This window comes from Triticum urartu, chromosome 4A (assembly GCF_056163025.1).
Source record: "Triticum urartu cultivar PI428250 chromosome 4A, HENAU_Tu73, whole genome shotgun sequence".
In the NCBI taxonomy this organism is placed as follows: Eukaryota; Viridiplantae; Streptophyta; class Magnoliopsida; order Poales; family Poaceae; genus Triticum; species Triticum urartu.
This window is the reverse complement of record NC_141876.1, coordinates 401,130,316-401,154,620: the sequence shown is the minus strand read 5'-3', so window position 1 is coordinate 401,154,620 and position 24,305 is coordinate 401,130,316. Positions and strand designations below refer to the sequence as shown.

The window sequence follows — 24,305 nt, the reverse complement described above, 5'->3', positions numbered from 1 at the left end:
GGACAGACTTAAGCATCGCTACGGGTGAGAAAGTCTCATCGTAGTCAATCCCTTGAACTTGTCGAAAACCTTCTGCGACAAGTCGAGCTTTGTAGACAGTAACATTACCATCAGCGTCAGTCTTCTTCTTAAAGATCCATTTATTCTCAATTGCTTGCCGATCATCGGGCAAGTCAACCAAAGTCCATACTTTGTTCTCATACATGGATCCCATCTCAGATTTCATGGCTTCAAGCCACTTTGCGGAATCTGGGCTCACCATCGCTTCTTCATAGTTCGTAGGTTCATCATGATCTAATATCATGACCTCCAGAACAGGATTACCGTACCACTCTGGTGCGGATCTCACTCTGGTTGATCTACGAGTTTCTGTAGTATCTTGATCTAAAGTTTCATGATCATCATCATTAGCTTCCTCACTTATTGGTGTAGGTGTCGCAGAAACAGTTTTCTGTGATGTACTACTTCTCAATAAAGGAGTAGGTACAGTTACCTCGTCAAGTTCTACTTTCCTCCCACTCACTTCTTTCGAGAGAAACTCCTTCTCTAGAAAGTTTCCGAACTTAGCAACAAAAGTCTTGCCTTCGGATCTGTGATAGAAGGTGTATCCAACAGTTTCCTTTGGATATCCTATGAAGACACATTTCTCCGATTTGGGTTCGAGCTTATCAGGTTGAAGCTTTTTCACATAAGCATCGCAGCCCCAAACTTTAAGAAACGACAACTTTGGTTTCTTGCCAAACCATAGTTCATAAGGCGTCGTCTCAACGGATTTTGATGGTGCCCTATTTAACGTGAATGCGGCCGTCTCTAGAGCGTATCCCCAAAACGATAGCGGTAAATTAGTAAGAGACATCATAGATCGCACCATATCTAGTAAAGTACGATTACGACGTTCGGACACACCATTACGCTGTGGTGTTCCGGGTGGCGTGAGTTGCGAAACTATTCCACAATTTTTCAAATGTACACCAAACTCGTAACTCAAATATTCTCCTCCACGATCAGATCGTAGAAACTTTATTTTCTTGTTACGATGATTTTTAACTTCACTCTGAAATTCTTTGAACTTTTCAAATGTTTCAGACTTGTGTTTCATTAAGTAGATATACCCATATCTGCTTAAGTCATCTGTGAAGGTGAGAAAATAACGATATCCGCCACGAGCCTCAATATTCATCGGTCCACATACATCGGTATGTATGATTTCCAACAAATCTGGTGCTCTCTCCATAGTACCGGAGAACGGTGTTTTAGTCATCTTGCCCATGAGACACGGTTCGCAAGTACCAAGTGATTCATAATCAAGTGGTTCCAAAAGTCCATCAGCATGGAGTTTCTTCATGCGCTTTACACCGATATGACCTAAACGGCAGTGCCACAAATAAGTTGCACTTTCATTATCAACTCTGCATCTTTTGGTTTCAACATTATGAATATGTGTACTACTACTATCGAGATTCATCAAAAATAGACCACTCTTCAAGGGTGCATGACCATAAAAGATATTACTCATATAAATAGAACAACCATTATTCTCTGATTTAAATGAATAACCGTCTCGCATTAAACAAGATCCAGATATAATGTTCATGCTCAACGCTGACACCAAATAACAATTATTTAGGTCTAATATTAATCCCGAAGGTAGATGTAGAGGTAGCGTGCCGACCGCGATCACATCGACTTTGGAACCGTTTCCCACGCGCATCGTCACCTCGTCCTTTGCTAGTGTCCGCTTATTCTGTAGTCCCTGTTTCGAGTTGCAAATATTAGCAACAGAACCAGTATCAAATACCCAGGTGCTACTGCGAGCATTAGTAAGGTACACATCAATAACATGTATATCACATATACCTTTGTTCACCTTGCCATCCTTCTTATCCGCCAAATACTTGGGGCAGCTGCGCTTCCAGTGACCAGTCTGCTTGCAGTAGAAGCACTCAGTTTCAGGCTTAGGTCCAGACTTGGGTTTCTTCTCTTGAGCAGCAACTTGCTTGCTGTTCTTCTTGAAGTTCCCCTTCTTCTTTTTCCCTTTGCCCTTTTTCTTGAAACTAGTGGTTTTGTTAACCATCAACACTTGATGCTCCTTCTTGATTTCTACCTCCGCAGCTTTAAGAATCGCGAAGAGCTCAGGAATAGTCTTGTTCATCCCTTGCATATTATAGTTCATCACGAAGCTCTTGTAGCTTGGTGGCAGTGATTGGAGAATTCTGTCAATGACGCAATCATCTGGAAGAGTAACTCCCAATTGAATCAAGTGGTTATTATACCCAGACATTTTGAGTATATGCTCACTGACAGAACTATTCTCCTCCATCTTGCAGCTATAGAACTTATTGGAGACTTCATATCTCTCAATTCGGGCATTTGCTTGAAATATTAACTTCAACTCCTGGAACATCTCATATGCTCCATGACGTTCAAAACGTCGTTGAAGTCCCGATTCTAAGCCGTAAAGCATGGCACACTGAACTATCGAGTAGTCATCAGCTTTGCTTTGCCAGACTTTCATAACTTCTGGTGTTGCTCTAGCAGCAGGCCTGGCACCCAGCGGTGCTTCCAGGACGTAATTCTTCTGTGCAGCAATGAGGATAATCCTCAAGTTACGGACCCAGTCCGTGTAATTGCTACCATCATCTTTCAACTTTGCTTTCTCAAGGAACGCATTAAAATTCAACGGAACAACAACACGAGCCATCTATCTACAATCAACATAAACAAGCAAGATACTATCAGGTACTAAGTTCATGATAAGTTTTATGTTCAGTTAATCAAATTAATTAAGAACTCCCACTTAGATAGACATCCCTCTAATCCTCTAAGTGATCACGTGATCCAAATCAACTAAACCATACCCGATCATCACGTGATATGGAGTAGTTTTCAATGGTGAACATCGTTATGTTGATCATATCTACTATATGATTCACGCTCGACCTTTCGGTCTCTGTGTTCCGAGGCCATATCTGCATATGCTTGGCTCGTCAAGTATAACCCGAGTATTCCGCGTGTGCAACTGTTTTGCACCCGTTGTATTTGAACGTAGAGCCTATCACACCCGATCATCACGTGGTGTCTCAGCACGAAGAACTTTTGCAACGGTGCATACTCAGGGAGAACACTTCTTGATAATTTAGTGAGAGATCATCTTATAATGTTACCGTCAATCAAAGCAAGATAAGATGCATAAAAGGATAAACATCACATGCAATCAATATAAGTGATATGATATGGCCATCATCATCTTGTGCTTGTGATCTCCATCTCCGAAGCACCGTCATGATCACCATCGTCACCGGCACGACACCTTGATCTCCATCGTAGCATCGTTGTCGTCTCGCCAATCTTATGCTTTCACGACTATCACTACCGCTTAGTAATAAAGTAAAGCATTACATCGCGATTGCATTGCATACAATAAAGCGACAACCATATGGCTCCTGCCAGTTGCCGATAACTCGGTTACAAAACATGATCATCTCATACAATAAAATTTAGCATCATGCCTTGACCATATCACATCACAACATGCCCTGCAAAAACAAGTTAGACGTCCTCTACTTTGTTGTTGCAAGTTTTACGTGGCTGCTACGGGCTTAAGTAAGAACTCATCTCACCTACGCATCAAAACCACAACGATAGTTTGTCAAATAGACTCCGTTTTAACCTTCTCAAGGACCGGGCGTAGTCACACTCGGTTCAACTAAAGTTGGAGAGACAGTCTTCCGCAAGCCATATATGTGCAAAGCACGTCGAGGGAACCGGTCTCGCATAAGAGTATGCGTAAGGTTGGTCCGGATCGTCTCGTCCAACAATACCGCCGAACCAAAGTATGACATGCTGGTAGGTAGTATGACTTGTATCGCCCACAACTCACTTGTGTTCTACTCGTGCAAATAACATCAAACCATAAAACCAGGCTCGGATGCCACTGTTGGGGAACGTAGTAATTTCAAAAAATTTCCTACGCACACGCAAGATCATGGTGATGCATAGCAACGAGGGGAGAGTATGATCTACGTACCCTTGTAGATCGCAACGGAAGCATTGACACAACGTAGAGGAAGTAGTCATACGTCTTCTTCCCGATCCGACCGATCCAAGCACCGTTACTCCGGCACCTCCGAGTTCTTAGCACACGTTCAGCTCGATGACGATCCTCGGGCTCCGATCCAGCAAAGCGTCGAGGAAGAGTTCCGTCAGCACGACGGCGTGGTGACGATCTTGATGTACTACCGACGCAGGGCTTCGCCTAAGCACTGTAATGGTATGATCGAGGTGGAATTTGGTGGCAGGGGGCACCGCACACGGCTAAGGAACGATATCAAGGATCAACTTGTGTGTCCTGGGGTGTCCCCTGCCCCCGTATATAAAGGATGAAGGGGGGGAGGCTGGCCGGCCAAGGAGGGAGGCGCAGGAGGAGTCCTACTCGTACCGGGAGTAGGACTCCCCCCCTCAATCCTATTCCTAATAGGATTCCTTAAAGGGGAGAGGGAGAGAGAGGTGGCCGGCCCCTCTCCTAGTCCTAATAGGACTAGGGAGAGGGGGGGAGGCGCAGCCCTATGTGGGCTGCCTTCTCACCTTTCCACTAAGGCCCATGTTAGCCCATTTGGCTCCCGGGGGGTTCCGGTAACCCTCCCGGTAATCCGGTAAAATCCCGATTTCACCCGGAACACTTCCGATGTCCAAACATAGGCTTCCAATATATCAATCTTTACGTCTCGACCATTTCGAGACTCCTCGTCATGTCCGTGATCACATCCGGGACTCCGAACAACCTTCGGTACATCAAAATGCATAAACTCATAATAACTGTCATCGTAACGTTAAGCGTGCGGACCCTACGGTTCGAGAACAATGTAGACATGACCGAGACACATCTCCGGTCAATAACCAATAGCGGGACCTGGATGCCCATATTGGCTCCCACATATTCTACGAAGATCTTTATCGGTCAGACCGCATAACAGCATACGTTGTTCCCTTTGTCATCGGTATGTTACTTGCCCGAGATTCGATCGTCGGTATCCAATACCTAGTTCAATCTCGTTACCAGCAAGTCTCTTTACTCGTTCCGTAATACATCATCCTGCAACTAACTCATTAGTTGCAATGCTTGCAAGGCTTTAAGTGATGTGCATTACCGAGAGGGCCCAGAGATACCTCTCCGACAATCGGAGTGACAAATCCTAATCTCGAAATACGCCAACCCAACATCTACCTTTGGAGCCACCTGTAGTACTCCTTTATAATCACCCAGTTACGTTGTGACGTTTGGTAGTACCCAAAGTGTTCCTCCGGCAAACGGGAGTTGCATAATCTCATAGTCATAGGAACATGTATAATTCATGGATAAAGCAATAGCAACATACTAAACGATCGGGTGCTAAGCTAATATAATGGGTCATGTCAATCAGATCATTCAACTAATGATGTGACCTCGTTAATCAAATAACAACTCTTTGTTCATGGTTAGGAAACATAACCATCTTTGATTAACGAGCTAGTCTAGTAGAGGCATACTAGTGACACTCTGTTTGTCTATGTATTCACACATGTATTATGTTTCCGGTTAATAGAATTCTAGCATGAATAATAAACACTTATCATGATTTAAGGAAATAAATAATAACTTTATTATTGCCTCTAGGGCATATTTCCTTCAGTCTCCCACTTGCACTAGAGTCAATAATCTAGATTACACCGTAATGATTCTAACACCCATGGAGTCTTGGTGCTGATCATGTTTTGCTCGTGGAAGAGGCTTAGTCAACGGGTCTGCAACATTCAGATCCGTATGTATCTTGCAAATCTCTATGTCTCCCACCTGGACTAAATCCCGGATGGAGTTGAAGCGTCTCTTGATGTGTTTGGTCCTTTTGTGAAATCTGGATTCCTTCGCCAAGGCAATAGCACCAGTATTGTCACAAAAGATTTTCATTGGACCCGATGCACTAGGTATGACACCTAGATCGGATATGAACTCCTTCATCCAGACTCCTTCGTTCGCTGCTTCCGAAGCAGCTATGTATTCTGCTTCACATGTAGATCCCGCTACGACGCTTTGTTTAGAACTGCACCAACTGACAGCTCCACCGTTTAATGTAAACACGTATCCGGTTTGCGATTTAGAATCGTCCGGATCAGTGTCAAAGCTTGCATCAATGTAACCTCTTACGGTGAGCTCTTTGTCACCTCCATATACGAGAAACATATCCTTAGTCCTTTTCAGGTATTTCAGGATGTTCTTGACCGTTGTCCAGTGATCCACTCCTGGATTACTTTGGTACCTCCCTGCTAAACTTATAGCAAGGCACACATCAGGTCTGGTACACAGCATTGCATACATGATAGAGCCTATGGCTGAAGCATAGCGAACATCTTTTATTTTCTCTCTATCTTCTGCAGTGGTCGGGCTTTGAGTCTTACTCAATCTCACACCTTGTAACACAGGCAAGAACCCTTTCTTTGCTTGATCCATTTTGAACTTCTTCAAAATCTTGTCAAGGTATGTGCTTTGTGAAAGTCCAATTAAGCGTCTTGATCTATCTCTATAGATCTTTATGCCTAATATGTAAGCAGCTTCACCGAGGTCTTTCATTGAAAAACTTTTATTCAAGTATCCCTTTATGCTATCCAGAAATTCTATATCATTTCTAATCAGTAATATGTCATCCACATATAATATCAGAAATGCTATAGAGCTCCCACTCACTTTCTTGTAAATACAGGCTTCTCCGAAAGTCTGTATAAAACCAAATGCTTTGATCACACTATCAAAGCGTTTATTCCAACTCCGAGAGGCTTGCACCAGTCCATAAATGGATCGCTGGAGCTTGCACACTTTGTTAGCTCCCTTTGGATCGACAAAACCTTCCAGTTGCATCATATACAACTCTTCTTCCAGAAATCCATTCAGGAATGCAGTTTTGACATCCATCTGCCAAATTTCATAATCATAAAATGCGGCAATTGCTAACATGATTCGGACAGACTTAAGCATCGCTACGGGTGAGAAAGTCTCATCGTAGTCAATCCCTTGAACTTGTCGAAAACCTTTTGCGACAAGTCGAGCTTTGTAGACAGTAACATTACCATCAGCGTCAGTCTTCTTCTTAAAGATCCATTTATTCTCAATTGCTTGCCGATCATCGGGCAAGTCAACCAAAGTCCATACTTTGTTCTCATACATGGATCCCATCTCAGATTTCATGGCTTCAAGCCACTTTGCGGAATCTGGGCTCACCATCGCTTCTTCATAGTTCGTAGGTTCATCATGATCTAATATCATGACCTCCAGAACAGGATTACCGTACCACTCTGGTGCGGATCTCACTCTGGTTGATCTACGAGTTTCTGTAGTATCTTGATCTAAAGTTTCATGATCATCATCATTAGCTTCCTCACTTATTGGTGTAGGTGTCGCAGAAACAGTTTTCTGTGATGTACTACTTCTCAATAAAGGAGTAGGTACAGTTACCTCGTCAAGTTCTACTTTCCTCCCACTCACTTCTTTCGAGAGAAACTCCTTCTCTAGAAAGTTTCCGAACTTAGCAACAAAAGTCTTGCCTTCGGATCTGTGATAGAAGGTGTATCCAACAGTTTCCTTTGGATATCCTATGAAGACACATTTCTCCGATTTGGGTTCGAGCTTATCAGGTTGAAGCTTTTTCACATAAGCATCGCAGCCCCAAACTTTAAGAAACGACAACTTTGGTTTCTTGCCGAACCATAGTTCATAAGGCGTCGTCTCAACGGATTTTGATGGTGCCCTATTTAACGTGAATGCGGCCGTCTCTAGAGCGTATCCCCAAAACGATAGCGGTAAATTAGTAAGAGACATCATAGATCGCACCATATCTAGTAAAGTACGATTACGACGTTCGGACACACCATTACGCTGTGGTGTTCCGGGTGGCGTGAGTTGCGAAACTATTCCACAATTTTTCAAATGTACACCAAACTCGTAACTCAAATATTCTCCTCCACGATCAGATCGTAGAAACTTTATTTTCTTGTTACGATGATTTTTAACTTCACTCTGAAATTCTTTGAACTTTTCAAATGTTTCAGACTTGTGTTTCATTAAGTAGATATACCCATATCTGCTTAAGTCATCTGTGAAGGTGAGAAAATAACGATATCCGCCACGAGCCTCAATATTCATCGGTCCACATACATCGGTATGTATGATTTCCAACAAATCTGGTGCTCTCTCCATAGTACCGGAGAACGGTGTTTTAGTCATCTTGCCCATGAGACACGGTTCGCAAGTACCAAGTGATTCATAATCAAGTGGTTCCAAAAGTCCATCAGCATGGAGTTTCTTCATGCGCTTTACACCGATATGACCTAAACGGCAGTGCCACAAATAAGTTGCACTTTCATTATCAACTCTGCATCTTTTGGTTTCAACATTATGAATATGTGTACTACTACTATCGAGATTCATCAAAAATAGACCACTCTTCAAGGGTGCATGACCATAAAAGATATTACTCATATAAATAGAACAACCATTATTCTCTGATTTAAATGAATAACCGTCTCGCATTAAACAAGATCCAGATATAATGTTCATGCTCAACGCTGGCACCAAATAACAATTATTTAGGTCTAATATTAATCCCGAAGGTAGATGTAAAGGTAGCGTGCCGACCGCGATCACATCGACTTTGGAACCGTTTCCCACGCGCATCGTCACCTCGTCCTTTGCTAGTGTCCGCTTATTCTGTAGTCCCTGTTTCGAGTTGCAAATATTAGCAACAGAACCAGTATCAAATACCCAGGTGCTACTGCGAGCATTAGTAAGGTACACATCAATAACATGTATATCACATATACCTTTGTTCACCTTGCCATCCTTCTTATCCGCCAAATACTTGGGGCAGCTGCGCTTCCAGTGACCAGTCTGCTTGCAGTAGAAGCACTCAGTTTCAGGCTTAGGTCCAGACTTGGGTTTCTTCTCTTGAGCAGCAACTTGCTTGCTGTTCTTCTTGAAGTTCCCCTTCTTCTTTTTCCCTTTGCCCTTTTTCTTGAAACTAGTGGTTTTGTTAACCATCAACACTTGATGCTCCTTCTTGATTTCTACCTCCGCAGCTTTAAGCATCGCGAAGAGCTCGGGAATAGTCTTGTTCATCCCTTGCATATTATAGTTCATCACGAAGCTCTTGTAGCTTGGTGGCAGTGATTGGAGAATTCTGTCAATGACGCAATCATCTGGAAGAGTAACTCCCAATTGAATCAAGTGGTTATTATACCCAGACATTTTGAGTATATGCTCACTGACAGAACTATTCTCCTCCATCTTGCAGCTATAGAACTTATTGGAGACTTCATATCTCTCAATTCGGGCATTTGCTTGAAATATTAACTTCAACTCCTGGAACATCTCATATGCTCCATGACGTTCAAAACGTCGTTGAAGTCCTGATTCTAAGCCGTAAAGCATGGCACACTGAACTATCGAGTAGTCATCAGCTTTGCTTTGCCAGACTTTCATAACTTCTGGTGTTGCTCTAGCAGCAGGCCTGGCACCCAGCGGTGCTTCCAGGACGTAATTCTTCTGTGCAGCAATGAGGATAATCCTCAAGTTACGGACCCAGTCCGTGTAATTGCTACCATCATCTTTCAACTTTGCTTTCTCAAGGAACGCATTAAAATTCAACGGAACAACAACACGAGCCATCTATCTACAATCAACGGAATAAGTCTCCTCAAAATCGACACCTGGTCGTTGAGTGAACCCTTGAGCGACGAGCCTTGCTTTGTACCGTACTACCTTATTATTTTCATCTATCTTTCGAACAAAAACCCACCTGTGGCCAACAGGGCGAATGTGGGGAGGAGTTTGACAAACTGGTCCGAACACCTTCCTTTTGTTGAGAGATAATAATTCGGCAGTAATTGCCTGCTGCCAATCTTTCCAATCCGACCATTTCTTGCAATCAGCGAGCGTGTTAGGCTTAGGGTCAAGATCTATGATTGAGGCAATTCTCGTAGCAAAGTTAATGTCGACAACCACCGTTGCTCGGTTCAGGGACTCCCCCGTATAAATATAATTTATGGCCATTTCGTCATGGAGCGCATCCGGCGCTAACACTTGCTCTACCAAATTTCCATTATGGGAGCAAGGTCCTTTAGATTTCCTGCGCTGATGTGTGTGCTCACATCTCCGCTGGGTGTTTCCCCTATGGTAAAGTTTAAGTCCGGAATTTCGTGCACTGAATTTTCCATACTTGTGCTAGGTCTCGACTGGCTCCCCGTTTCACTTTGGGGTACTTTGGCGACAGGCTGTAATAAATCTCTCTTATCCTTTTTCGTCGGGCATCCCCGAGTACTTGGGATTTGAGAAGCCGGATCTCTCGTCCTTTTAGGCCTTTGGACGGGAGCGGGTATACCATCATTTTTCTTCGGTATTTCAACCCTTTTCGGTGCATTACGCGCATGCACATGCGATTTTGTCACAGTATTTAAGTCACTAAAGTGGTCAGGCAGTTGATTTGCTAATGACTGCAAATCTATTATCTTTTGGACTTCTCTCTCAGTCTCAACAGTGCGCGGGTCATGAGCGTGGATCCCCGTGGCTTGCCACGCGATTTCTTGACTTTTAGCATCAAGGGGTTGATTCTCTCCCCCTAAAGTCAAGAAAAGATCATCGTCAAAAATGCAATCAGCAAAACGGGCCGTGTGACAGTCACCTGTCATGGGGTCCAGATACCTGATTATGGACACAGTCTCATAACCAACGTATATCCCTGACTTACAGAGCGGGCCCATCGCCGATCGCTGAGGGGGTGGTATTGGTACATATACCTGGCAACCGAACCTGCGAAGGTGGGAAATTTTCGGTGCCGACCCTTGCGCAAGCTGAACAGGAGAGTGGATGTTGTAGGCCGACGGTCTAAAGTTGATGAGATTGGCCGCGTGTAACACTGCGTGGCCCCAACATGTAGTTGGTAAATTACAACCCTGAAGGAGCGGTTGGGCGATGAATTTAATTCTTTTAATTAATGCCTCGGCAAGTCCATTTTGTGTATGAACATGCGATACCGAGTGCTCAACTTTGATTCCCATTGCCATGCAATAATCATCGAATGCCTTTGAAGTAAATTCTCCGGCGTTGTCCATTCGAATAGACTTTATACGATAATCCGGGAAATTATTCCTCATTTGTATGATCTGAGAGATCAGATTTGCAAAGGCATGGTTCCGTGTTGACAGCAGGCAAACATTGGACCATTTAGAGGAAGCATCAATGAGCACCATGAAGTACCGAAACGGCCCCATGAGGGGCTGAATTGGACCGCATATGTCCCCTTGGATACGCTCCAAGAACGCGGGGATTTCATCCCTCACCTTGAGGGGCGGTGGCCTAATGACTAACTTCCCCTTAGCGCATGCGGAGCACACAAAATCATCGGGATTCGGGAAGTTCTTCACGTTAACATTATGACCATGCGAGTTGTTTATTACATTTCTCATCATCCTAAGTCCGGGGTGGCCTAACCTATCGTGCCAGAGGCAGAAGAGTTCAGAGCTTCTAAAGACGGTCTTAAGGGTAGTGTACACGGGCGGTGCTACTATGTTAGTGTATTATAGCCCTGTGTCAAACGAAGGAAGCCTTTCGATAACATGTTTACCACTTGCATCCCGCTTTGTGATGAGTAGGCACTCCTTGCCGTTTTCATCATCGGTCTCAATATGGTAACCATTAGCGCGGATGTCTCTAAAGCTCAAAAGAGTACGAGTCGACTCCGGGTACAACAACGCATCATTAATGATCAAAGTTGTTCCCATAGGAAGTATAATAGTGGCTCGCCCGGAGCCAACTATGTGAGAACCGCAGCCGGCGATTGTCATAATACTTCCCGGAGATTTTTTAATGGACTCAAAGTACTAAGTTTCTCGTAAAATGGTATGAGTGGTGGCGCTATCGGCAAGGCACGTTTCCTCCATTCGGGCATCACACGCGTTCTAAAATATGACATCTAATTAATGTAATGAGGAAGAAATACATTAAAAATAAATGCACACATCTCAGAACATAACATGCTATCATGTATAAATAATGGAATAAATGAATGAAATAAATGTCATCCAATCGCCAAAGTAAAGAATAAGTTTATGCTCTCATAGAGCTTACAACCAAATCGAATTTATTCAATTTTATTGTATCAAATCACGGAATCATGATAACCAAAGAGGTATGCTAAGTGGACTCGGTGAAGAAGCCATTCACTTCAGCCACAATCTCCATACTAGTGAGCTGATCCTCCTTAGAAATCATCTTGGAGGCAGCATCAATATCTAGTGGCGGCGCCGCCGCCGAGGTGACCATATGGTCAACCTCCATGGCGACGTGGGCATCGGTAGAGACCGCCAAAGCTGTCGCGATGGGCACCACGGGGGTCGCCGCGATGGGCGCAGCAGGGGGCGTAGAGATCGTCACGGGAGCCGCCATGGGCGCCAGTGGTGTTCCCTCCTGAACCAAGGCGAGGTGTGTCTCATGCGCCTTCCGAGCCTTATATGCATCAACGACCTCCTATGGTGCGCGGCACTGGTGGGAGAAATGCTCCACCGAGCCACACCGGAAGAAGTCCCGAGGCCTCTGCCCCCCCTTGCCCGGCTTTTGCTGCTTAGGCGGGGCGGAGGGCTGAGGGCCCTTCTTCTTGCCCTTGCGGCCCCTCTTCTTCTGTTGAGGCTTGCGAACTTTGAGAGCATTCACCTCTTGGCGAGAACTCCCCCCAAGTGGTTGCGCGGCAAAGTTCTTTTTCAGAACCTCGTCCTATGCCTCTGCCACCTGGAGGACGTCAATCAACTCTGAATACCTCATGTAGTTGCCCTGGCGGTAGTTCCGTGCGGACAGGAACGCGTCAGGGTGGAATGTGGATAGGGTTTTCTCAATCTTCTGAGTGTCGGTAATCTGAGTACCACACATCTGAAGAGTCGTACAAATCTGGTGTAGAGCCGAATTGTACTCCCCAACCATCTTGAAGTCCGCAAACCTCAGACGGATCCACTCTGCCTCTACACATGGCTTAACAATGTACTTCAGCCGCTCAAACCGCTGCTTAAGAGTGGTCAAAAGGCCAGAAGCACTCCGTTAATCCATATACTCATCTTTCAGAGTTGGTGACAGGTGATGACGGAGAAAATACTGAGCCTGCGCATTCTCAGTTTCAAACTTGGGATCGGTGGGGGCCAGCTGGGTCCCCTTACCGATCGCCCTCAGGAGGGTTCTGCCTTGGAGACAAATCTCACAGTCTAAAGCCCATGACAGGTAGTTCATCCCCGTCTGGCCAAATCAGCAAACTCCTTGTGGACAATTCCGGCCATCTGCAATTTATGCAAAAATCATGAGATTACAGCAGGTAATCTTTTGCACAAATGCGATGTTGATAAACTTATTCAATTAAAATGACGTTCCAATATTTAAAACATGCTATTATATGACTTACTAAATGATTAAGAGTGCTAAACAATTAATCAACAACAGTACAATCATATAATAATATCATGTTACAAAGGATAGCATGTTAAGCGCATCTCGTATGTCAAAACTAGCCCAAAAATTGAATTCCCGAGGCATTTTAAGCGCAAATACGTGTTTTTTGTGAAAACAGACAGTTCCAGGGGCTTCTACGTGAAATATTACAGCAGGTATAAAACTTGCGTAAAATCTGGAAACTACGGGGGCTAAATCGCAAAAATCCCGCGCTACAGCCGGCACCCCCTTTTTTTGTGTGGAGGGATCCCCACAGCCGCGGCCCATCCGGCCCAGGAGCCAGTCGGGCCGGCCCAGCAGCCGGCGGCCTTTCCCGTAGCGACGCTAGGGTTTCCCCTAGCGCCCGCATCGGGGTGCGGCGGCGGTGCGCACGCGGGCGCGGTCGGGGCTGGCCAGGCATGCGCGGCTCGCCGGAGCGGCGACCAGGGCCGGCCAGTGCAGCCAGCGGCCACGACGCGGCCGGGCGCGCCATCGCACGTACTCGCGACGGCGGCGGCCACACAGGGCGCGGCCGGGCTGGCCAGCGCGCGCGCGCTCGCGGCGGCGGCCACGCACGCTGATACGTCTCCAACGTATCTATAATATTTGATTGCTCCATGCTATATTATGTACTGTTTTGGACTATATTGGGCTTTATTTTCCACTTTTATATTATTTTTGGGACTAACCTATTAACCGGAGGCCCAGCCCAGACTTGTTGTTTTTTGCCTATTTCAGTGTTTCGAAGAAACGAAATATCAAACGGAGTCCAAACGGAATGAAACCTTCGGGAACGTGATTTCCTCACCGAACGTGATTCAGGAGACTTGGACCCTACGCCAAGGCATCAGAGAGGCGGTCACGAGGGTGGGGGGCGCCCCCTAGGGCGCGCCCCCTGCCTCGTGGGCCCCTCGGAGCTCCACCGACGTACTCCTTCCTCCTATATATACCTACGCACCCTAAACGATCAGAACAGGAGCCAAAAACCTAATTCCACCGCCGCAACTTTCTGTATCCACGAGATCCCATCTTGGGGCCTGTTCCGGAGCTCCGCCGGAGAGGGCCGTCATCGCGGAGGGCTTCTACATCATCATAGCCTCTCCGATGAAGTGTGAGTAGTTTACCTCAGACCTTCGGGTCCATAGTTAGTAGCTATATGGCTTCTTCTCTCTTTTTGGATCTCAATACAAAGTTCTCCCCCTCTCTTGTGGAGATCTATTCGATGTAATCTTCTTTTTGCGGTGTGTTTGTTGAGATCGATGAATTGTGGGTTTATGATCAAGTCTATCTATGAATAATATTTGAATCTTCTCTGAATTCTTTTATGTATGATTGGTTATCTTTGCAAGTCTCTTCGAATTATCCGTTTGGTTTGGGCAACTAGATTGGTAGTTCTTGCCATGGGAGAAGTGCTTAGCTTTGGGTTCGATCTTGCGGTGTCCTTTCCCAGTGACAGAAGGGGCAGCAAGGCACGTATTGCATCATTGCCATCGAGGATAACAAGATGGGGTTTATTTCATATTGCATGAATTTATCTCTCTACATCATGTCATCTTGCTTAAGGCGTTACTCTGTTTTTAACTTAATACTCTAGATGCATGCTGGATAGCGGTCGATGAGTGGAGTAATAGTAGTAGATGCAGAATCGTTTCGGTTTACTTGTCACGGACGTGATGCCTATATACATTATCATGCCTAGATATTCTCATAACTATGCTCAATTCTGTCAATTGCTCAACAGTAATTTGTTCACCCACCGTAGAATACTTATGCTCTTGAGAGAAGCCACTAGTGAAACCTATGGCCCCCGGGTCTATTCTCATCATATCAATCTCCATCACTTTAATCTTGCTTTTCTTTTTTACTTTGCTTTTACTTTTCACTTTGCATCTCTATACCAAAAATATTATATCTATCAGATCTCACTCTCGTAAGTGACCTTGAAGGGATTGACAACCCCTAATCGCGTTGGTTGCGAGTAGCTATCGTTTTGTGCAGGTACGAGGGACTTGGGCGTGGCCTCCTACTGGATTGATACCTTGCTTCTTAAAAACTGAGGGAAATACTTGCGCTACTCTGCTGCATCATCCCTTCCTCTTCGGGGAAAACCAACGCAAGCTCAAGACATAGCAAGAAGGATTTCTGGCGCACTTGCCGGGGAGTCTACGCAAAAATTCAACATACCAAGTACCCATCACAATCCCTATCTCTCGCATTACATTATTTGCCATTTGCCTCTCGTTTTCCTCTCCCCCACTTCACCCTTGCCGTTTTATTCGCCCTCTCTCTCTATCCTCCCCCTCTATTTGCCTCTTTTGCCCGCTTGCCTTTTTGTTTGCTCGTGTGCTAGTTTGCTTGTTTATCGCGATGGCTCAAGATACTACCAAATTGTGTGACTTCACCAATACCAATAATAATGATTTCCTTAGCACTCCGATTGCTCCTCTTGCCAATACTGAATCTTGTGAAACCAATACTGCTTTGTTGAATCTTGTTATGAAAGATCAATTCGCCGACCTTCCTAGTGAAGATGCCGCTACTCATCTAAATAGCTTCGTTGATTTATGTGATATGCAAAAGAAAAAAGATGTCGATAATGATGTCCTTAAATTGAAGCTATTTCCTTTTTCGCTTAGAGATCGTGCTAAAGCTTGGTTTTCGTCTTTGCCTAAGAATAGTATTGATTCTTGGAACAAGTGCAAAGATGCTTTTATATCTAAGTATTTCCCTCCCGCTAAGATCATCTCTCTTAGAAACGATATTATGAATTTTAAGCAACTTGATCATGAACATGTTGCACAAGCTTGGGAGAGAATGAAATTAATGATACGTAATTGCCCTACTCATGGTTTGAATTTGTGGATGATTATACAAATTTGTTATGCCGGATTGAATTTTGCTTCTAGAAATCTTTTAGATTCGGCCGCGGGAGGCACTTTTATGGAAATCACTTTAGGAGATGCTACTAAACTCCTAGATAATATTATGGTTAATTATTCTCAATGGCATACTGAAAGATCTTCTAATAAAAAAGTGCATGCGATAGAAGAAATCAATGTGTTGAGTGGAAAGATGGATAAACTTATGAAATTATTTGCTACTAAGAGTGTTTCTTCTGATCCTAATGATATGCCTTTGTCTACTTTGATTGAGAATAACAATGAATCTACGGATGTGAATTTTGTTGGTAGGAATAATTTTGGTAACAACGCTTATAGAGGGAATTTTAATCCTAGGCCATATCCTAGTAATCCTTCTAATAATTATGGGAATTCCTACAATAACTCTTATGGAAATTATAATAAGATGCCCTCTGAATTTGAGAATAGTGTTAAAGAGTTTATGAATTCACAAAAGAATTTTAATGCTTTGCTTGAAGAGAAATTGCTTAAAGTTGATGATTTGGCTAGAAACGTTGATAGAATTTCTCTTGAGGTTGATTCTTTAAAGCTTAGATCTATTCCTCCTAAGCATGATATCAATGAGTCTCTCAAAGCCATGAGAATTTCCATTGATGAGTGCAAGGAAAGAACCGCTAGGATGCGTGCTTCCAAAGATGCCTTTATTAAAGCGTGTTCTTCCAATTCCTATGAAAATCAAGATGAAGATCTAAAAGTTATTGATGTGTCTCCTATTAAATCTTTATTTTGCAATATGAATCTTGATGAAACTGAATATGATCTTCCTTTACCTAGAAGGCGTTCTAAAAATTCGGAGTATTTAGACCTTTATGATGAAATTGATGAAAGTGGGATTGAAAGAAATAAAAATCTAGATGTTGCTGAACCCACTATATTGGATTTCAAGGAATTTAATTATGAAAGTTGCTCTTTAATTGATTGTATTTCCTTGTTGCAATCCGTGCTAAATTCTCCACATGCTTATAGTCAACATAAAGCCTTCACCGAACATATTATTGATGCCTTGATGCAATCTTATGAAGAAAAACTTGAGTTGAAAGTTTCTATCCCTAGAAAACTCTATGATGAGTGGGAACCAACTATTAAAATTAAAATTAAAGATCTTGAGTTTTATGCTTTGTGTGATTTGGGTGCTAGTGTCTCCACTATCCCCAAAACTTGTGTGATTTGCTAGATTTCCACGATTTTGATGATTGCTCTCTAAACTTGCATATTGCAGATTCTACTATTAAGAAACCTATGGGAAGGATTAATGATGTTCTTATTGTTGCAAATAGGAATCATGTGCCCGTAGATTTCATTGTTCTTGATATAGATTGCAATCCTTCTTGCCCTATTATTCTTGGTAGACCTTTCCTTAGAACGGTTGGTGTGATTATTGATATGAAGGAAGGGAATATTAGATTTCAATTTCCATTAAAAAAGGGCATGGAACACTTTCCAAGAAAGAAAATAAAATTGCCATATGAAACTATCATGAGAGCCACTTATGGATTGCCTACCAAAGATGGCAATACCTAGATCTATCCTCGCTTTTATGCCTAGCTAGGGGCGTTAAACGATAGCGCTTGTTGGGAGGCAACCCAATTTTATTTTTATTCCTTGCTTTTTGCTCCAGATTAGTAATAAATAAATTATTTAGCCTCTGTTTTGGTTGTGTTTTTTGTGTTTAATTAGTGTTTGTGCCAAGTAGAACCGTTGGGAAGACTTGGGGAAAGTCTTGTTGAACTTGCTGTAAAAAACAGAAACTTTAGCGCTCACGAGAACTGCTGTCATTTTTATTTGAAGAGTGCTATTTAGTTAATTATTTTTGTAGACGATTAATAGATAAATTTCTCACGTCCAGAAATTTATTTTAGAACTTTTGGGGTTCCAGATATTGCGCTAGCTACAGATTACTACAGACTGTTCTGTTTTTGACAGATTCTGTTTTTCGTATGTTGTTTGCTTATTTTGATGAATCTATGGTTAGAAAAATAGTTTATAAAGTATATAGAAGTTGGAATACAGTAGGTTTAACACCAATATAAATAAAGAGTGAGTTCATTACAGTACCTTGAAATGGTCTTTTGTTTTCTTTCGCTAACGGAGCTCACGAGTTTTCTACTTTAAGTTTTGTGTTGTGAAGCTTTCAAGTTTTGGGTGAATTCTTTTGATGGATTATGGAACAAAGAGTGGCAAGAGCCTAAGCTTGGGGATGCCCATGGCACCCCAAGATAATCCAAGGACACCAAAAAGTCAAAGCTTGGGGATGCCCCGGAAGGCATCCCCTCTTTCGTCCACTTCCATCGGTAATTTACTTGGAGCTATATTTTTATTCACCAACATGATATGTGTTTTGCTTGGAGCGTCTTGTATTATTTGTGTCTTTGTGTCTTAGTATGCCACAATCATCCTTGCTGTACACACCTTTTGAGAGACCCATACATGAATTAAAATTTGATAGAATACTTTATGTGCTTCACTTATATCTTTTGAGCTATGTAGTTTTGCTCTATGTGCTTCACTTATATCTTTTGAGCGTTATAATTTTGCTCTATGTGCTTCACTTAGATCTTTTAGAGCACGGTGGTGGATTTGTTTTAAAGAAACTATTGATCTCTCATGCTTCACTTAAATTATTTTGAGAGTCTCTTAATAGCATGGTAATTTGCTTAATAATAATATGCTTGGTATTCAAGATTTGTGAAACTTTCTTTTGAGTGTGTTGAATACTAAAAAAATTGAAGCATGATAATTGTTTTGAGATATGGAGGTGATAATATTAAAGTCATGCTAGTTGAGTAGTTGTGAATTTAAAGAATACTTGTGTTAAAGTTTGTGATTCCCGTAGCATGCACATATGGTGAACCATTATGTGATGAAGTCGGAGCATGATTTATTTATTGATTGTCTTCCTTATGAGTGGCGGTCGGGGACGAGCGATGGTTTTTTCCTACCAATCTATCCCCCTAGGAGCATGCACGTAATACTTTGCTTTGATAACTTCTATATTTTTGCAATAAGTATATGAGTTCTTTATGACTAATGTTGAGTCCATGGATTATACGCACTCTCACCCTTCCACCTTTGCTAGCCTCTCTAATACCGCGCACCTTTCACCGGTATCATACACCCACCATATACCTTCCTCAAAACAGCCACCATACCTACCTATCATGGCATTTCCATAGCCATTCCGAGATATATTGCCATGCAACTTTCCACCGTTCCGTTTATCATGACACATTCATCATTGTCATATTGCATATCCCGGTACACCGCCGGGGGCATTCATATAGAGTCATATTTTGTTCTAAGTATCGAGTTGTAATTGTTGAGTTGTAAGAAAAATAAAAGTGTGATGATCATCATTATTAGAGCATTGTCCTAGTGAGGAAAGAATGATGGAGACTATGATTCCCGCATAAGTCGGGATGAGACTCCGGACGAAAAAAGAGAGGCCAAAGAAGCCCAAATAAAAAGAGAGGCCATAAAAAAAGAGAAAAGGCCCAAATAAAAATAAAAATTAAAAAAAATTAAAAAAAAAATAAAAAAATGAGAGAAAAAGAGAGAAGGGACAATGTTACTATCCTCTTACCACACTTGTGCTTCAAAGTAGCACCATGATCTTCATAGTAGAGAGTCTCTCATGTTATCACTTTCATATACTAGTGGGGATCTTTCATTATAGAACTTGGCTTGTATATTCCAATGATGGGCTTCCTCAAATTGCCCTAGGTCTTCATGAGCAAGCAAGTTGGATGCACACCCACTTAGTTTCTTTTTGAGCTTTCATATACTTATAGCTCTAGTGCATCCGTTGCATGGCAATCCCTACTCACTCACATTGATATCTATTGATGGGCATCTCCATAGCCCGTTGATACGCCTAGTTGATGTCAGACTATCTTCTCCTTTTTGTCTTCTCCACAACCACCATTCTATTCCACCTATAGTGCTATATCTATGGCTCACGCTCATCTATTGCGTGAAGATTAAAAAAGTTTTGAAAAAGTTAGAGTATGAAACAATTCCTTGGCTTGTCATCGGGGTTGTGCATGATTTAAATACTTTGTGTGGTGAAGATAGAGCATAGCCAGATTATATGATTTTGTAGGGATAACTTTCTTTGGCCATGTTATTTTGAGAAGACATAATTGCTTTGTTAGTATGCTTGAAGTATTATTATTTTTATGTCAATATAAACTTTTGTCTTAAATCTTTTGAATCTGAATATTCATATCACAATTAAGAAGATTTGCATTGAAATTATGCCAAGTAGCACTCGACATCAAAAATTCTCTTTTTATCATTTACCTACTCGAGGACGAGCATGAATTAAGCTTGGGGATGCCTGATACGTCTCCAACGTATCTATAATTTTTGATTGCTCCATGCTATATTATCTACTGTTTTGGACTATAATTGGCTTTATTTTCCACTTTTATATTATTTTTGGGACTAACGTATTAACCGGAGGCCCAACCCAGAATTGTTGTTTTTTGCCTATTTCAGTGTTTCGAAGAAACGGAATATCAAACGGAGTCCAAACGGAAAGAAACCTTCAGGAACGTGATTTTCTCACCGAACGTGATCCAGGAGACTTGGACCCTACGCCAAGGCATCAGAGAGGCGGTCACGAGGGTGGGGGGCGCGCCCCCCTAGGGCGCGCCCCCTGCCTCGTGGGCCCCTCGGAGCTCCACCGACGTACTCCTTCCTCCTATATATACCTACGCACCCCAAACGATCAGAACAGGAGCCAAAAACCTAATTCCACCGCTGCAACTTTCTGTATCCACGAGATTCCATCTTGGGGCCTGTTCCGGAGAGGGCCGTCATCGCGGAGGGCTTCTACATCATCATAGCCTCTTCGATGAAGTGTGATTAGTTTACCTCAGACCTTCGGGTCCATAGTTAGTAGCTAGATGGCTTCTTCTCTCTTTTTGGATCTCAATACAAAGTTCTCCCCCTCTCTTGTGGAGATCTATTCGATGTAATCTTCTTTTTGCGGTGTGTTTGTTGAGACCGATGAATTGTGGGTTTATGATCAAGTCTATCTATGAATAATATTTGAATCTTCTCTGAATTCTTTTATGTATGATTGGTTATCTTTGCAAGTCTCTTCGAATTATCCGTTTGGTTTGGCCAACTAGATTGGTAGTTCTTGCCATGGGAGAAGTGCTTAGCTTTGGGTTCGATCTTGCGGTGTCCTTTCCTAGTGACAGAAGGGGCAGCAAGGCACGTATTGCATCATTGCCATCGAGGATAACAAGATGGGGTTTATTTCATATTGCATGAATTTATCTCTCTACATCATGTCATCTTGCTTAAGGCGTTACTCTGTTTTTAACTTAATACTCTAGATGCATGCTGGATAGCGGTCGATGAGTGGAGTAATAGTAGTAGATGCAGAATCGTTTCGGTCTACTTGTCACGGACGTGATGCCTATATACATTATCATGCCTAGATATTCTCATAACTATGCTCAATTCTGTCAATTGCTCAACAGTAATTTGTTCACCCACCGTAGAATACTTATGCTCTTGAGAGAAGCCACTAGTGAAACCTATGGCCCCCGGGTCTATTCTCATCATATCAATCTCCATCACTTTAATCTTGCTTTGCTTTTTTACTTTGCTTTTACTTTTCACTTTGCATCTCTATACCAAAAATACCAAAAATATTATATCTATCAGATCTCACTCTCGTAAGTGATTGTGAAGGGATTGACAACCCCTAATCGCGTTGGTTGCGAGTAGCTATCGTTTTGTGCAGGTACGAGGGACTTGGGCGTGGCCTCCTACTGGATTGATACCTTGGTTCTCAAAAACTGAGGGAAATACTTGCGCTACTCTGCTGCATCATCCCTTCCTCTTCGGGGAAAACCAACGCAAGCTCAAGACGTAGCACACGCACGCACGCAGGTCACAGTCGGGGCTAGCCAGCGCGCGCGCTCGCGACGGCTGCGACTACGGCCACGGCTTGTGTCGGTGGCGGCGGCCACTGCTCGCGGCGGCGAGCGCGCGCTAGCAGGCCTGCGCAGGCACGGCGGCCCTCGGAGCAGCGTTGTGCCAGCCGGGCGTGGCGGCTGCGCGTGCAACGGGCACACGAGCACGGCGACGGCAGCTGCGCTACGGCGCACGGCGACGGCAGCCAGCAGGGCGCGCGAGCGCAACGTCAGCAGGACGCGGCGGCGGCAGCCAGCGGCGCGACGCTGGCGACCAGCGGGGTCGCTTCCAGTATGTCTCGGGATGCGATCTTCGCCGCGTTCATCTGGAAATCTGACGGCGCATGGCACATCTGGTGCTTTTGCGGCGGTAACACGACCATCTGGATCGCGATGCGTACCGACTCCCTATAGTGCAGTCAACAAGTTCCTCTTAGTCCAAGAACATCGACATTGGTCGGCAACGTATTCGTCAGCTCGGTTCTTGGGAGGAAAATCCACACCATAGGTAGATGAAATCCGAAAAATAAAGTAATCGCAAAAACGTAATCGCGGTAACGAGAGGAATCCATTTTTGCAAAAAGGGGGATCGGATCTTATACCTCCGCGGGATCGATGAAAGCCTGCGTGATGCAGGCTTGACGCAGGCTTGACGGAGATTTGATGGAGCGAAGCATGCTGATAACGTGTTTCGCAACTCCGCCGGTGAGTCCGGTCCGAGGTTGCGGAGCGAGAGGGAGAGTCGTAGACGAAGTAGTCGAACACGCGAAAGTAAATGACACAAAGAGATATGGAGGAGACCAGCTTTATTAATCAATGATCAGAGATTACAATTATAGCTCCTCATTGCTTTATATAGGGACTAGGGGGTCAAGGGATAAGTACCCGCTTAACGTAAAGTGGGGGAAACGGGAGGGGCTACCCCATGCGATACGCACGAGGCACGCCGCCACCCCACGATGCCCCCGGTTTCCCAACAATCCTTACTTAGAAGTGTGATCTTTACTGCATTCTCCAACACCGACCCTGGACCGCACAGTCCGGTCCGGAGTGTTCTGTCATCCGCTACGGTTCTGTATCGGTCCAGAGATCGGTCCGGATACGTTTTTTTTTTCTTTTCTACGAACCAGAGACAAAATGAGGGGGGGGGGTTTGTGGGCATGCGGACCGCTGCCACGCCCGCTCCTGACTGCCCTGACCCATCAAAACCCTTCTCCTTTGTCTGCGTGCATTTCCCGCCCAATGCTAGCTGCCCTCATTCTTGTCGCTGTAGAGCGGCCGCTCCACAATGACGCTAGTTCAGAGCAGACGCGACCTTTCACTAGCGCCGACATTGAAGCTGTGCGGCGGCTAAGAGCGCCACCCACGCTGTGTCCCTGGTGTCCGCGCCCGTTCCATGTTGGAGCGATGTTTACTGTACAAGACGGATATCTACCATGTTCGTTCAATGCCCGTCCGTCCGTATGTCATCATTAGGCAGGCTCGCCGGCCGAGTAACGAACTTCGGCGCCGCGCATTGACGCACTCGGACTCTTGGCCTCATCGGAATCCGCTATTTAAAGGCGTCCACACCCGGCTAAACTCCACACCACAACACTTTCGCTCCATCTCCTCCTTCCTTGCATGCATCCACCATGACCGCAATCTCTACTGTGATGTGGGAGAGCCTATCATCGGAGCAGAAGCACGAGGTAGTCGCCCTTGCAGTCGCCTGGCAGGCCCACCGTGTAACGCCCGGATAATTAAGCTACAATGGACCTTTGCTAATGATGCCATGTCACCTCGATTACTGTTGTTGATCTCACATTGGTACAAATACGATGCAAATTCAAATTTAAAATAAAGGCAAACAACAAAAGTTTTCAAACATTAAAACTAAAATGTTCTAAATGTGTCAAATAAATCAGAAGTAATTATGGTGGAGAATCCACATCTTTATAATGTAATTAAAGGCTCTAAAGTACT

General features: G+C 43.9%; 1 pseudogene; it reads right to left on the bottom strand.

Annotated features, from left to right (window-relative positions):
• Window positions 1-12,045: 12,045 nt before the first annotated feature.
• On the bottom strand, window positions 12,046-13,434 carry LOC147975973 (uncharacterized; annotated as a pseudogene).
• Between the last annotated feature and the right edge of the window lie 10,871 nt (window positions 13,435-24,305).